This window comes from Lycium barbarum, chromosome 7 (assembly GCF_019175385.1).
Source record: "Lycium barbarum isolate Lr01 chromosome 7, ASM1917538v2, whole genome shotgun sequence".
NCBI classification, from domain to species: Eukaryota; Viridiplantae; Streptophyta; class Magnoliopsida; order Solanales; family Solanaceae; genus Lycium; species Lycium barbarum.
In genome coordinates this window covers 6,693,760-6,703,762 of record NC_083343.1, presented here as the reverse complement: position 1 = coordinate 6,703,762, position 10,003 = coordinate 6,693,760, and the positions used below count along the sequence as shown (strand labels likewise).

Genomic DNA, 10,003 nt, shown 5'->3' with positions numbered 1-10,003 from the left:
CCTTGCCCCGATCTCTGATTGGCTTGGTCCTTATATCGTTAGAAAGGTATTTCTACATACTACAACTTCATTGATAGTACCTTCCCAAATTCCAAACCTATCAAAGAGTTACCGCTGCCCGAAATAGGTCTATCAACCATTTTCGCAAAACGTTCAAACCTTCAATGTTTCCACTAGAACTCTAATAATATGAGCTTAAACTCAGTTTCAAGATGTGGGATGTTACAACTAAGGCAAGCTCTAACAAGTGGTGGATGGAGTAGGTAAAAATCGGGTTCAACCATACCTAATATTTCCAACAAGGAGTTGTGATACCCATGATCGATGGCAGGTTGATGAGGATGGGCCAAAGAGAAGGACTAATAGACTTCGGACGAACGGTTGCATATGATACCTTACGTAAATCAACATCAGAAAGGAAGAGAAGAGTGAGGTGTTATATAAGACAAATCTCAAGTTCACACAATACATTCTCATTTGGGCTCGATGATGGCTAAGGGACAAATTCATGAAGCTTTTTGAGCCAAAGCGAACAATATGTGTCATGAGCTTGAGTTGTAACAAATTTGGTACCAGAGTCACTTCGCGTATAACCTAGAGAAATGGTGGGGCAAACCTCAGTATTCAAGTGAATTAAGGTGAATCTAACTGACTTTGAGATGATGATAGGGGATACTCCAACGAGAACGCCGAGTCTTTAAAAAGTGAACATAATATCCTACACAAATTCACATCGATAAAACAAGGGATAAGTATATAATAAAGCACGCCTTAGAACCTTTTAACACATTTTAAGTGTGATCCTAGGAGAAACTAACAAAATCACTAGTGGGATATAGGCTTAGACTGATGTAGACGAGTCAAAATAAGGATTCTTGGGCTTTGAAATTGGCAAACTTTCGAAGAAGTACATGTGACATCTTAAGTCCTATATCAAAAAGAGAGAAGAGTGTACAAGCTCACATGATACATGCATACGCTTTAGGGCTCAGGGTAGCTCAAGAAATAGAAAAGTGAGTTTTGTTGGGCTAAGGAAAACAACACGTCATCTATAAACTTGGGTTGTGAAAAATATAATATCAAAGTTGGCCTCCTGTAGTACGATAGGGTGGCAAACCTCAGCACGAACACTGAGCCTCTATGGTAGGACACTCATGTTGAAAGGTGGGGATAAGGGCTAGCCAAAGAGAAGGACTGACAGACTTCTAGGCTGACAAGATTCAGAGAAATGGATGCATATGATCACTCCTATGGCATGTCCCACCTCCAAAATAGAGAAGTGAAGTGTATAAGACAGAAAACAAATTCATATGGTACGTGTGGTTTTGGGCACGATGCTTGCAGCCCAAGAGACAAATCTCTGAAATCTTTTGGACCAAAGCATGTAATGCATGTCATGATTTTGGACTTGACATGAGTGTGTGTGAGTGTGTGTGAAAAATTACTAACATTTTAAAATACATTTTGAGCCCGTAATTTAAAAAAAATTATGATTTTAGAGGTAAAAGTTTCAGAGGTTGAACCCATTAAATTAAAATGTTGAATCCGCCACTAGATCTTACCTATAAATAATGGTTGAAGTGTTAATTATATTTGAGCCTCCACTACATAAAATCCTATAAAGTAGGAAAAGGAATAATACATATCATCTTGCAACCAATTGTGTAATAGTTGCAGTGTCAACTTCTTCGATTTCCTGCGATTCCCCTTTCACATTGTCACCTTCTTCATCTTCCCTTGTAGAAAATGCAGGCCTCTTGGGATAAACCATAGCTAAATTTGCAATATTCTTGAACATATTGGAAACTGCCAACATTGTAGGCCGTTCCAATGGATTTTTTTGGACACATAATAGTGCAATTTGCATGCAATTCAATAGTTTGCAAGATGATGTTGTATCATCAAGTGACTCATCCATAAACTCCATCCCTTTACCTTCTTTCCACATCTCAAATGCCTGCATTATTAATATTCAGTTAGGAATCTTTATACAAGTATAATTAAGTAGACGCATGTAACTATGCAAGGGGAGAAGGGTCAAATATGCCATATACTATTTGAAATTATTCAATTTTGCCATCCGTTAAAATTTTGGTCTAATCTTACTCCCCCATTAGGTGGAAGTTTCAGTTTTGTCCTTGATCCTTGACGGAACTCCAGCGCGAGGGTAAATCTAAATCATAATGAAAAGCTAAGGGGTACATTTGAATATTTTTTTAATCAAGAATCTAGACACGTGGAGTCCAGCTTTTAACGCTGGAGTTTTGCTAGTGACAAAAGAAAATTATAAGACAATTGTTAACTATAAGAATATTAATGGACCGAAAGTTTGATAAAAGATAAAATTAAGCTATTTTGGATAGTACATGAGCAATTTTGAGCCTTTTCACCCTAAATGAAAACACATTCAAATTTATCATAATTACTCACATATTCAAGAAGGTTTAGTGGTTCATCTGAACCATGTAGACATGTATTCTTCTTTCCACTTATGATTTGAAGAAAAAGTACTCCAAAACTGAAAACATCAGATTTCATTGAATATATGCCCTGCTCTACATATTCAGGTGGAATATAACCCCTGCAATAAATGTATATGATAAGTAGCTCATTAAAACATGATCCGGCCAATCCGCTCAAATTTGGGCGGGTCAGTAAACCGTTCAATTAGTAACTCAACTCATTTTGACTCACCTGCTACTTCAGCCTATTTAAAAGTTGCGCGTGAATTTAACTCAAATTGACTTGTGAGAAATCTTGTTAAAATATTTCTAGAAAGGTACATTTGTTTTGGCTCGATATTATACATAGCCATAGAAAAGGGAAAAAATTATTAAGTACTGAAACAAATTATAAGAACATAGACAACATAAGCAACAACAGCAATTCAGCCAAAGAAACTAAAACTAAGTGTCGAGCGGATTGGGATATGACTCATTTCTAAGCTCATTTCGGCCAAGTAATTTTTGTAACATGCTCATTTATTTACTCAACTCATTTTGACCCACCTAAATTTATCCCACCTCGCCCATTAAACGGCGTTAATCTCAGGTTCAAACTCTGGATATGGAGTTACTTTTGGTAGGGGGTGCTTTAGCCCCTAAAGCGGATACTGGAAAGGTATTGCAAATTAAAGAAAAATATAGATACTGCTTACAGTGTTCCAACTATTTTGTCTGTATTTGCTTCAACTTCATCCTCCTTAAACATTCTTGCCATTCCAAAGTCAGATATCTTTGGCTTCATGTGAGTGTCCAATAGAATATTGCTGGCTTTCAGATCCCTATGAATGATTGTTAATCTTGAGTATTCTTGGAGGTATAGCAACCCCTGAATTATGCCTTCAATTATCTGCACTCTTTTTTTCCAGTCTAGAAGTAATCGTCTGCCTTGATCTATATGTGAAAAAAACCATGTTGATGAGAAAAAAAAGATAAAATTAAAGTTGTTAGTGGATGTATACAATATTTTATATTTATTAATGGTGTAATAAGTAATTTATATTATCTGTGTAATTTAACTTTCATAGAAGGTTACTTACGTTATTTTTCTGGTAACTAAGTCTGTGTACTATTTTTACATATAGAAATGCTATAATAAGGAATTGAAGTGTTTGGTAAAAAGAAATGTTGATAAGTTGTTCTCCTGCTAGAATGATTAAAGAAAAGTTAGGGATTTTATATTGAAAAGATATGTTGAGAATTACAAAAAAAAAAAAAAAAAAAAATAGCACGTATAAAACTTGATCAAAATAAAAGTGTTTATAAGCTAAAATGTCATAAGTTGAGAATGACTAACTTATGACTTTTAGCTAATTTTTGCTTATGAGGCACTTTTTACGTTTACCTAACGAGATCAGCCGAAAAATATAAATTAATTTGACTAGCTTATAAGCTTAATTAACCAAACACCGTTAAAAAGAGATTTAGGGAAAAGATTACTTACTATAAATGTAATGGTCCAAGCTCCCGTTGGGCATATATTCGTAGATCAACATCTTTTCTTCTCTTTCAATGCAAAATCCCTCTACTTTTACTAGATTTATGTGTTGCAATTTTGCCGTAAGGATCACTTCATTTTCAAACTCTTTCAATCCTTGATTTGAAGTCTGTGATAGCCTTTTCACTGCTATTTCTTGCCCATTTCTCAACTTTCCCTATTTGGATTAATGAATTATACGCTAAATTATGTTTTGCCGTAAAGCACAAATATGACAAATGGTTAAGATAATTTGGAAATCAACTATATAAGAAAATCCTACAAGTACAAAAGTTGAGAAACCCATATGTTTGGGGTAAGTATTAAACAGTTCCTTAAATATATTTTTGAGCAGATCTAGATCTTTAAATTTGTCAAAATATTATAGTTTTGATCCATCAAATACTTAACCATGTGGCTGGCAATTCTATTTCTTTATTATTTGGGAAAAAGGGTCAAAAATACCCATCTATTTTGGAAAAAGGGTTAAAATATCATCCGAACTTATTTTGGATCAAAAATACCTCTCTCATTCTTAAAGTTTTCAGATATACCCCTGTCTTGACGGAAATTATCCCCCAAAATAACCCAAAATTATTTTTTAAACCATCTCCATCCATCATTTAAACCCGATCCAACTAACTAATAACACATACGATTTCCTTATTCCCCCAATATGTAGGTTTGAAGTTTGAGGAAATTAGGAATAAGGAGATCTTATGGGTTATTATTTAATTGGAAATGATGGAGCGAGTTTAAAAAATAATTTTAAGTTATTTTGGGGGATAATATCCATCAAAACAGTGTTATATTTGAAAACTTTAAGGATGAAAGGGGTATTTTTGACCCAAAATAAATTCGGTGAATATTTTTAGCCCCTTTTTCGAAGTAGAGAGGTATTTTTAACCCTCTTCCCTTATTATTTTAGCTCCTATCTTGTATAATTATACTGTTTGCAGTGTTTTAAAAGTCGCAAACATAAAGTGAGACATTTTATTAAATATGGGGCGTAAGCCTGAAAGGCACCAGAGTAAGCTCCATCAATCGTTAATTTGTAATAAATTTTTTAAAATTAATATAACAGACATAAATATTAAAAGAAGACAAATTATCAGTATTTATTTGAACAAAAAAAAAATCTAAAGTGGGGGAGTGTGATATTATTAGATCAAAAGTTTATTGGTCAGCAAAATTACTCAATTTCGCATACTATGAAGACAAACTTAGCCTTTCTCCAAATGAAGAAAAAGATGTTGAAACTCTTAAATCTCCAAAAGATTTTACCTTGTAAACAGGTCCGTATCCACCTTGTCCAAGCTTATTGTTAAATGAAAAATCATTTGTAGCTTCCTTTATCTCATTAAAACTGAAAACCTGCAAATTGCTGCTCTCCTCACCTTTTCTTGCTTTACTTTTGCCTCCCAATTTGTTCCTCGAATTCCTCCCTAACTCCAATATAAGTTAAACACCAAAAAAGAAAAAAAGGTCACAATTTTTTTTTTTATAAATTTTGATATTTGGTTAGTAATGGGATGTTTCTAATGGGTTGTTTCTACACCGGGAAAAGTGCACATATATTGATTTTTGATGCTGGCATTTAACTTGTGCTCATTTGTTAAATTTTTATATGTATACACTACCCACTTCAAAGTTCAAAAACCTTCAGACATATGATGTGAAATTAGTCTTGACAAAGTTAAACTTCAGGCACAATATCTGAAGTTTCATATGACTGAAGTTCATGCACATATGATTGAAGTCCATACATTTTTGCTAGACTTCAGCGATTTTTTGCTAGAACTTCAGCCATACGTGTGGTTGAAGTTTAGTCTTTGTTGCTTGACTTCAGCCATTTTTGTCCCCAGTTCATGCACATATGGCTGAAGTCAGGCAAAATTGATTGAAGTCAGGAAAAAATGAATGAACTTCAGTCGTAACAATTAACTAACTTCAGTTATATATGACTGAAGTTGAGGCAAAAAGGATTAAAGTTCAAACAATTTTATCTGAACTTCAGGCAGAAATTCATGAACTTCACTCATCTGGAACTTCAAACACCGCATATTCGAAGTGGTTATATGTACACTTCTTTTAAAAAGATAACATATTTAATTACTAGATTTGTATTTGTATTTGTGGTATGATATCTCTATATGAGTAGGAGTCAAATCTAAGAAGTGCCTCTAGCTAATACTTCACGAGCTACTGTCTCACCATTATACCAAAGTTTAAGGTGTAACACAAGCAATTAAAGCATTTGCTGGCTTTCTCACTAAGTTTTTCGTTAATCATAATACCTTTTAAGTTATATGCATTAATAGTATAATGAATTTGTATGCCAAAATGTAATTAACCTATTATAAGATGTTTCCAAATTAGAAAAGAGGTTATTTCATTTTAGCACGAATTAAAAAGAAAATAAATTCACATAAATTGAAACAGATGGAGTATTATTACTCCTATACGTTTTTTTTTAAAATTACTTATAATTATCTTTTAATTAACTTAATTGTGTAAAATATTTTTTACACTAACCGTGCATAAAGTTAAACTCATTACAATAATTTCGAATGTGCAGATGACATGATGAGCCCAACTTTTGTTTGAATGAAAACATTAATAAACATAAGAAAAGAGTTACCTTGAAATTTTAAGACTTGTCTCCTTCGAATAAACCAAATTGTGAACACGAGTAAAACCAAGATTACTACTGCACCCACTGAAATTAAAATGATAAGTTTCCTCTTGTGCATTCCTCCTCCTTGTGTCACCCCATCAGCTTCTAATTATAATAAGCAACACAAATATTTGAGCCATCCATAAATTAAGAACATCGATTTACTAGAGAAGACAACTATATATTTCTGATGAATTGATTTCAACTTATATATACTAATATTGTAAGAAAAAAAATATAGACAATTAGTGTAGTTTTATTTATTGTCACATACAGTAACGGAGCCACATGTAAGGAACGGGATTGAATCCCTCCATTCAAAAATTACATTGTGCAATAAGATAAAAGTAGATTCTTATATTTAAATATTTGAATTCCTATGAACCAAAAAGAATAACTTTGGTGTATTGGAAAATGCAATTAAAAATATATATGACAATTAGAAAAATACAAATTTCAGATGGACGTTTTGATTGAAATTGGCTCGTTTTTAAGGGAATCCCGACGAAAATGCATCAGAAACATTTCCAACAGGCCTTTTTTCGTAGTATGTATATATATATATTAGATGTGATATTTTTACATTTTTTAATCAATTAAAATTCTTCGCTCCGTGGCTAGTCACATACATTTAACATCTTTTACTTCTGACGAGTCCTTGTTTGCTTTATATATAGAATGATATGTATATTATAGTTGACTTTTAAATGACTTGATTTAGTATAAATATTCATTTAACTTGTCGCTCCAAAAAATAAATGAATGTAGCTATTAATTACCTTGTGAAGCAACCTGAGAAAGAAGCAGATCACCGTCTGCTGAAATATGCCATGCAAAGTAACCAAGCAATCCTCTACTTTTAATGTAAGAAACCTTTTTTCTAACACTATGAGTATCATCATAGCTAATCCAAGTATTTCCAGAGTAACAATAATCTCCAACAATGGTTGCATTATACACAGTCGTGGCGCCACTCTGCTCTATATATTTCTTAATTTGGCTATAACTCATCGACCCATAAACGTTCCGACTAACACTTGATTTTCCGTCAGTAGGCGCTCTGAGACCATGAATATTCGAATTAACTAATCGCCACGCGAATCCATAAAATGGAATTCCAAAAACCAATTTTTGTGCTGGAACACCTTCTTGAATCCATTGATCGATTCCATTGCTTCACACTTGGTTCACCGGATCAAATAGTTGTGCATGTGAATTGGTTTGTGAGGGAGGCCAAGTTGGTTCATAGAAGTCATATGTCATCAGGTTAATCCAATCTAAGTTTTTTATCACAGATTGTATTGGATAAGTCGAATTGTTTCTGTGGGGCGAGTTAGAAACAGTTGCCGTAAAAAGTAATGACACATTGTTGGAGTTTCTCGCCTCTGTGTTGATAGCAGTGCGCCACTCGTTTAACAAGGTACCTATTTAAAACGTAATTAAGTAAATAAAAGGGTATATTTTTAAACCGCTTAAACTTTTTAATTAGATATTACACAATTCAACATAGTAGGCAAAAGTCTTGAATCCAAAACTAACTGTCAACTATTACCAAAAAGAATTTCAAAACATTTATGTTTTTAGATGAGCAGGATTACACAATTAGAAGTGATATCAGGTAAAGCCGTAAAGGTCTTAGCTTCAAATTTTACCCTAAATTATGATAAAAAAGAATTCTCACATGCTTTACCCAGAATGTATAATTAGGTTCACAAGTGAATGGTGTATTGAAGATAAAATTAAAAACATATATAAAACAGGTTAAATTTGTAGATTAGGTGATCACGCAATTTAAAATTTCGTCTGTTGCATGTTATGTAAAGAGAAGACTTTTAGCATGTATGTAAACGAACAATATATGCACAAAATGCAAAAAAGAGTCCTTAAATGAATATTGTTGATAGTTTCAACTTTCACGTGTCTTTTCGTTTTTTTCTTTCCTTAATGTTTATATTAATTGGATCCTAGCAAATTATGCCGAAAAGAGGATGTATAAATTTATTGTAAAACAGACTAGAAGAAAAAGTGTGTCACATAAACTAAAAACACAACAAAAAATAGTACCTAAATTTGTCATGTCTGTAGCTGATTCTGGGTATTGCCAACTAAGATCAAGGCCATGGAATCCCAATTGTCTAGCTAATCTTATTGATGAATCAATAAAACTTTTTCTTGAATCTGGTGTTCTAGCCATAACTCCATATGCTGTTTTACTTGCATTTTCTCCACCTATAGACAATAAAGTTTTTGCAGAAGGATTTTTCTGTTGAACTGTGCTTGTAAATTGCATGAACGAATCTTGATTTTTCGGCGAAATAATTAACTGATCCGATTGGGAATTAAGATCGGCAAATGCACAAAATAAATGAGTAAAAAGAGTTGCATCTATGTTGTTTAAAGCTAATTCTCTGCCACGCATCCAATACCCTGCCTTAACAACATCCTGGCCATATGAGAAATAAATCTGCTGTTGGAGGAAGAAAAATGAGAAAATAATGAAAAACATATGTGTCATGGGAGCCATTGGAATATTCATTACTCTCGGTATTACTTTACTTTACTTTACTACTATAATTATTATTATTTCTACTATATAAGCACCACTTTGGTGCACTTTTTGGTCGTCCGTCTATGGAAACAAAAAACAATTGTGAGCCCACATATTATTATTAAACACAATTTAACTAATATTTAAAAAACAAATTGGGTTCCCATATTAAATACAAACCAACCAATATTAAAAAAAAAAAAAATGTGCATATTTTGTATTCGTAGCAAACGCTAATATAATAAAGTTTTAGATACGGAACATAAACTACAATGTTAGTTGTGAGCCCACATATTGAACACAAACCAACCAATATTAAAAAAAAAAAAAAAAAAAAAAAAAAAAAGAGGTAAAAAAAGTGTAACCCACCATCACCAAACTCACGGACAAAAAAAAAAAGTGGACCCCATATTAACAAAATCAAGCAATATAAAAAAAGTGAATCTCATATTAAAAAACAAACAATGTCAAAAAGAATGGTGCAAATTTTGTATTCGTAGCAAACATTAATATAATAAAATTTTATATACGGAGCACAAACTACAATGTTATATTAATCGTATTTTGAACATTAAAAAAAATAAAGTAAAAAAAGTGGAACTCACTATCTCCAAACTCATGGGAAAAAAAAGTGGATCCCATATTAATAAAATCAAGCAATATAAAAAAATAAGTGAATCCCATATTAAAAAAACAAACAATGTCAAAAAAAACGTGCAAACTTTATATTCGTAGCAAACACTAATATAATAAAGTTTTAGATACGGAGCACAAATTACAATGTTATATTAATCGTGTTT

General features: G+C 32.5%; 1 pseudogene; it reads right to left on the bottom strand.

Annotated features, from left to right (window-relative positions):
* Positions 1-1,531: 1,531 nt before the first annotated feature.
* Positions 1,532-9,496, bottom strand: LOC132603033 (G-type lectin S-receptor-like serine/threonine-protein kinase At1g67520; annotated as a pseudogene).
* Between the last annotated feature and the right edge of the window lie 507 nt (positions 9,497-10,003).